This window comes from Camelina sativa, chromosome 17 (genome assembly GCF_030686135.1).
Source record: "Camelina sativa cultivar CO46 ecotype springtype chromosome 17, ASM3068613v1".
NCBI lineage: Eukaryota > Viridiplantae > Streptophyta > Magnoliopsida > Brassicales > Brassicaceae > Camelina > Camelina sativa.
The window spans coordinates 30,269,197-30,276,395 of NC_141896.1; the positions used below are offsets into that span (position 1 = coordinate 30,269,197).

The window sequence follows — 7,199 nt, forward strand, 5'->3', positions numbered from 1 at the left end:
GAAAGTTCTAAATATGGAAAGTTTTACGAGAGTTAGAATTTGTCCATTTTAGTGGTGGAGAGCCTTTGAGGGGCTTGTGTGGCCTTGGTGGCGGACTTTCGAGTCAGTGTGCCCGTGTGTGGCGGTCTTTTAGACATTGTGTGGCCTTTGTGGCGGGCTGTTTAGCCGTGTGTGGCCTTTGTGGCGGGCTGTTTAGCTATTGTGCGGCCTTTGTGGCGGGCTGTTTAGCCATGTGTGGCCTTTGTGGCGGGCTGTTTAGCCATTTTGTGGCCTTTGTGGCGGGTTGTTTAGCCAATTGCGTGGCCTTTGTGGCGGGCTGTTTAGCCAAAGTGCATGTTTAGGTGGTCCTTCTGGACAAATGGTCTTTGTGACGGTCCTTCGGGACAGATGGTCTTTGTGACGGTCCTTCGGGACGAGTGGCCTTGGTGGCGGTCCTTTTAGGACATTTGTCTGGCCTTGGTGGCGGTCCTGTTTAGGACATTTGTTTGGCCTTGGTGGCGGTCCTCTTTAGGATATTTTGTTTGGCCTTGGTGGCGGTCCTCTTTAGGACATTTTGTTTGGCCTTTGTGGCGGCCCTTGTGGAATGTATATGATCCTTGTGTGGTCATGAGGTATTCCAGTGAGGGGATATGTGGTTGTTAGGACATTGAGATGTTTTACGCGAGCCACGGGAAGGAAACCTGGATAGGGATAGGACTCAGACGTGTTCAGAATTGTTTGCTCGCGGCTCTTGGGGAACTTAGGTTCTCCTAGTACTGCCATATTCAAAGACTTTGTGGCTTGGGAATATAGTTGGTATATCGACTTCGGATGACGATCCGGGGGCGCGCTGCAGGGTGGCAACCCGAGAGACGAGTTTTGGATTTTGCCTTATATATATTATGGCATGCGGGTTTAGGCCCGATGAGGAGCCAACTTTTGGCATGCAGACTTAGGTCTGATGAGGAGCCAATAAAAACTCAAGGTTTATGCCTATGAGTAAAGGAAATTCCAAAAAGTCGAGAGCAACTGACGCCTGGAGTGTGAGTTTATCGCCTAGAGGTGACCTTCTGTAGATCGGTCGAAGGAGTGCGGGCCGTGTAGACGGTTGCACGGGAGTCCTTGGCTGATGGTTGTTCGAGATTCGAGGACGAATCTAGATTGGTGGGGGAGAATTGTAACATCCGTGAACCGAAATCCTGGTTTGGGAGTTGCATCGGTCGATGTAGGTTCAAGTTTCTGTGTTTTGATTTAAGTTAAACGCTGCGCTTTGACAAAGGGAGAAGGAAACCCTTAAGTCGTGTTTTTATCTCATTCGACGTTTCTTGGCCGTTTTTGAGAAATAGAAAGAGAGAAAGAGTTTTGTGAGTGTTCTTGGTGATTTCTAGAGATTTGGGGCTGTTCCTGTGGAGTTTTGTAGCTGGAATCGTTGTTGGAGTTTCCTAGAAGCGTTTTCTTCTTGTGTATAGGTTCATATTCGTCTTGGCAAAGGTAAGTGCAAGACCATGACTTATCTAAGCTAGAGAACTCTTTAATATGCCTTTTGTGTGATGTTAGACTTGTTAGATCGTTGCCTTGGACGTTAGGAAGTTTTCTTGTGGCTTGGGATCGAGATTTGTGGTTGTAGGAATGAAGATCCGGCGAGAAGCTTCAGGGAAAACACGGTGCTCGGCATTGCGTCGGTCGATGCATATCTTGCGTCGGTCGATGCAAGTGCGAGGACAGCGCGTAAAACTCTAGGGTTTTCGTGTTATGTCGAGCATGCGTCGGTCGATGCAAGTGTAACTTGCATCGGTCGATGCAGCTTCTGTGTCGGTCGATGCATCCCCATGTGGTATCGGTCGATGCATGTTAGTGTCGGTCGATGCAGAGTCCTGGTTTGTTATTTGTTGTTTGTTGATTGTTGTGTGATGGTTAGAGATACTCTATTGCTTGTGTGTATAGCCCAGTAGATGGGAGGATTGCCTTACTGAGTGTTTATAAAATACTCATGCATTGCAATATGTGTTTTCTGGTGCAGGTAAAGGCAAAGTGTGATCGTAGAATCAAGGCAATGAAGAGGAGGATGTTCTAGGGACTCGGTTTGATGTTGTCTGGCATTGCTAGGTTGTTGGTTTCATGTTTCCTGATTATTGGTTATTATTGGATATGGTTTATGTTATGATATTGGTTATTATTGGATATTTATTGGTATTGTTATTCCGCTGTTGGTTGTGATTGTGGTTATGTGGCTAGTGGATATGGGACAACTAGTTGTACTTTATTTATATATTTATTATATATTATTTATTATTAAAAAAAAGGTCGGTCCTTTCATCCGCGATCTGTTGGGTCTTGCGATATCCCCCTCTGGTTAGGGCTCGTAAGACGATGCTCTGTGAGGCTCCGGAGGTGTCAGTCCTTGAATTCCTCTTAGTGGTCCGCTTCTCCCCATCCATGTGGGTGCATATGCCGAGGTGGGAGCTGAGGCACATCTTGCCTTTTCTTGTAGCTCCTTTATTTTACCTCCCATCACCTTCACTGAGCCGGTAAGATCCTTCACCTTCTGATAAACTAGTTTTCACCAAGGGTGTCAATTCCCTATGCAGTTGTAGTACAAAGGGTTATCAATCCAAATGGTTGGTATGCTAGCAGATAGGATGCAATCAGAATCAAGCAAGTCAAGCCAAGCAATAAGGGGGTTTGGTTCTAATAATCCTAATATAAACAAAGCAAGAAAATATAAACAAGTAAACCACACGACCTAAGCACTCGATGCAAGCAATCGAGTACAGGATCGAGTGGGGTGATCGAGTATGCAAGTGAACTATGAACAGCTCGAGGTATTACTCGATACAGATTATCGTGTACCTGATCGGGTAAGTAGTCGAGTAAGTGAGGAAAATGCAAAGAATGAAATACAAAAGTTCCTAAGATGGGGGTAATCGAATCCTAAGTGTTCTAGACCGATACGGATGCCTTACATGCCTCAAGCAATTATTTTCTAGACAATGAACCTCTAAAACCTTGTCACCACACTATCGCACTAGTAACAATCAACCTTGAACATACTACCACACTGTCGCACTAGCAATATGAACAAGCAGACATTAAGAACAATTCATTTTTGTCAATATACTTAGACTTATCTGATTTTGTCACTCAAAGTTAAGTATACCTCTAGTATTGACCTAATCAAGCATTTTATCTACTCCTTTCGGCCTGTAGCATTATAAATGCCCTAGATCTAGTCTCAACCTGTCGGTCTGTTGACCGCATTAAGAACATCAACCTAGAAGGAAATTTATTTATCATAACAATCAACTAAAACATCCTAACCGATCAAGAACACCTAATCATCTATCCCATCCCTAGAAACTTTGCTACACTACTCGGACATAGAAACGAATGATAAAGCCATAGAAATAAACGAAAATGACATTAATAAAAAGATAGAGTAGAGTAGAAAAGAGTAGGGATCAAAGATCTATGAAAAACTACAAAATAAAAGTGCAAAAACAAGAAAAATATGTTGAGTCGCTCAGTTCTCTCACATAAGCTCTCGCTCTCTGGTTTGAGGGTCTGCGGCGTGCTCGTTTGCGAGCTAGGGAAAGAGGGGGTTTATATATGGAAACCCATTTGACCTAGCTTCCCAGACCTGCTCGATGGTCTACTCGATGGGGTGCACGAGGCTTGTGTCGGGTAACTCCTCGGGTGGATCTTCGGGTTGCTCTTCGCGCTCTTGGATCCTCTTCGATTGTGTTGGGGTTTGGACTTGTTCTTGTAGCTCGATGGCTCCTTCGGGTACATGCTCGAGTTGTCTTTGTTTTTCCCCATTTTTGGCTCTTTAGCACATGTTTTCATCCAATATATGCAAATGTAGAAATACAACACCCTAAATGCTCTAAAACTTGATTCCTACAGTAAATGGTCTAAAAATGCTAAGTTAGAGGTATGAACAATGCAAAATATGGACAAAAAAGGATGCTAAAAACATGTAAATTAGAGTGTTATCAGACCCCCAAACTTAAATCTTGCTAGTCCTCTAGCGAGTAAGTAAGAAGGTATGGTTTGAAAGTGGGGACTCATAACCTTAAGATGCTAACCGAAGGATGCAAACTATAGTCCTTAAAGATAGTTTAATGGTGCTAAGATCAATCAACATACTTACAAATATTTTTCTATGCTTATTGCCATGTATCGATCTAGCTCAACCTCCAACTAAAGATAAGGAACATCTCTTTCACATTCAATTAAGTGTTTGGCAAATTCTTGCAAATGGAAGGTGAATCAAACTCAATTGGTTTCAAGGGTAAGGTTTTTTGATAAGGTGGTTTCAAGCAAATTCTTTAGGTGGTTTCTCTCAAAAAGTGGAATGCTAGACAGTCGTGAAAACTATCTAAGACTGAGAACAATTTGGGCATACAAAGCTTAACTCTTGATGATCTACCCTTTTCTCATACATTCATAATGATTTTTTTTTTTTAAACCTCCTAGAATTTAACTACCCACACCCTTGATTTTAACTCTCTCTTTTTTTTACTCCCTAAGGTTTAGACTTTTAGACTTTAAAATTCTAGCTCTTAATCTCCTTTTTTATTTTTTTTATTTTATTTTTTTGTTTCTTTGCTAACCCGAGTTTAGAGTTACCATGAGCAAGTATTCAAGTTCCATAAGCAAGACAATTAAAGTTCAAATTAAATCCAATAATATAGAGATGTTCTAATGTTCAAACAAGTGGAGGAAGCATTCTATCGACACAAAGGGTCTAAGCAAAGATTTTTCATTTTTTTCCAAAGACTGATCTAGCAACAATGAACTGTGACTAAGGGCTATAGCTTCAATCCTAAGGTTTGATTTTAAACAAGGTGGTTTTAATCATTGTCCTCTAAGATGCATATGCAACAATCCTATATGAAACAAACTAGACTCAATCCTAATATGTAAAAGCAACTACATGAACACACTTTTATATATATATATATTTTTTAATGCACATAGATGCAGACTCAAATGAATAAAACTAGCATGCAAAAATTTGAAATAATAAAAATAAGAAAATAAAACACAATGTTAAATACATTCTAGGACCCTCCCCCAAACTTAAATTACACAGTCCCTGTGTAAATAAAAGTTGGAAAAAGAATCCAAGAATCACACAAAATGAATTAAACTAAATTCAATGATATATACAAGTGTGGATGAATTGGTACCTCATGGGTTGGAGAAGAAGGACGTCACAGCAACGTCCATGCTTCCCAATGCATACCCATGCTTGTTCTCAGCTCCAGTGGTTGCTGGATTTGGCTCATCAGTGAGCTCGTTGATGTGTGCGGACCTGTTGCTCGGACCAGCATCCGAGTCATGCATCGGGTAGGGCATCGGGTACCCCATCGGGTTTGGCATCGGATAGGCTCTAGCTCATTCAAATATCCCCTTAACACTTAATGTTTTTTTCTTTTTCTTTTATTCCTAGAATTTAAAGACACTAAAGAAAAGAAATCAAAACAACAAAAAACTTAAGCCATATTTAGAAGGATACCTTTGGGACTTCCTCCCAAGTGAGCTTGTTTAAAGTCACTAAGCTTGACTTTTCATCCTTCTCATGCTTTGGAAGATTTATAGAGAGGAGATGAAGTCCTCTCTATTCCCTGAGATTTCATTTTTCTTCTTTTTCCAGGATCGATGCTAAAAGTTTTATTCCTGATAGTTATATGCAGCCCTTGCTTTGCTTTCTTTGAGAAAGAACCACTGACTTTCCCTTGAAGTTTCTTGATTTTCCCACTGATCTTCTTCACTGTAGTTGTTAACTCCCTCACAGAATCCTTGAGAATGTTAGTAGTTTGAAGTGCTGACAACCCATCAGATACGGGATTTCTTGACTCTAGCTGTTGGGGAAGCTTGAAGATTGAATCTGAGCATTCTAGAAGAGCTGGAGTGTGACCCGACCATGGACCCAAACATGAACCCGAACATGGGGTCGTGTTATGGGGTCGTGGTCCCGTTGGAGCTTCCTCATATGCTGCGAAAATCTCTGCTTTTGGCCCATTTACACCCTCAAAGACTACATAATGATTTTCACATAAATCCTCCCCATCTTGAACTGCATTGTCCCCAATGATTGTAATGTTTTCTTCATAGGCAGGTATCTCGCTTAAGGGGTGATAGCATGGATAGTAGCCAACTCCCTTTGATGGAGTATTGATGTCCCTGGGAGTTGTCCTGAACAAGGAGAAGCAGCCAAGCTTTCAAGGTGATGAATTCTGGAGGTCAAATCTTCAATATTGAGATTATGGGCATTGTCGATGTAGTCTAGTTTGTTGTTCATATCTGTAAACAGCCTAGCTGTTTCCATAGCTTCATTAGCTTGACCTTTTAGAACTTGCCGAAGCATATTCGTCAGTTCTTGATCTTGAGCAGGGGCCTGCTTGGGATGTTGTGGAGGATAGATTGGGACCATAAACTGCTCATCTTCACAAACAACAAGTACTTGCTCATGTTGGGTTAGACGGAGTTTATCTAGCTTCTCAAGCTTCTCAATTAAGGCCTTTTGTTCCTTCCTATGCCCTTCCTCAGAATCAACACCTCCCTTTAAGCTGAAATCATATTCCTCACTGTAATTTGCATCGCATTGAGCAAGATTCTCTACTAATTTCCAACCTTCAGCTACATCTCTATTCATGAAACTTCCATTGGAGGCTGTGTCTAGAAGTATTCTGATACTGGGAATAACACCTTGATACAAAGTACTCAACAAAGATGCATCATTGAATCCATGGTGTGGGCATTGTCTCTGGTAGCCTTTGAAGCGCTCCCATGCTTCACTGAAAGACTCGCCATTTTGTTGGAGAAATCCAGAAATTTCATTCCTCAAACGTGCAGTCCTTGAACTAGAGAAGAACTTTGCAAGGAAGACCTTCTTACAATCAATCCAAGAGGTGATTTTTCCAGAAGGTAAAGTCTTCTCCCACCGATGGGCCTTATCTCCTAGAGAAAATGGAAACAATCTCAGCTTCAAGGCATCCTCACTAACTCCATTTATATTGGTGAGACTACAGAACCTATCAAACTCATCAAGATGTGCAAGTGGGTCTTCAGTAGGCAGTCCATGAAATCTGTTGCTCTGAACCATTGCGATCAGACTAATCTTGATTGTGAAGATTGTGTTGTGGACAGCAGGAGGCACTATCCCATACCTCTGAGTATAAGTAGTGAGAGCATCACTATCACCAATCTTCCTT

At 41.6% G+C, this 7,199-nt stretch overlaps 1 non-coding gene across 1 annotated transcript; it reads left to right on the forward strand.

Annotated features, from left to right (window-relative positions):
- The first annotated feature begins 6,728 nt into the window (after positions 1-6,728).
- Positions 6,729-6,835, forward strand: LOC147924510 (small nucleolar RNA R71). The gene has a single exon (XR_015587902.1). It is a non-coding gene; the product is annotated as a small nucleolar RNA R71 (small nucleolar RNA).
- The last annotated feature ends 364 nt before the right edge of the window (positions 6,836-7,199 follow it).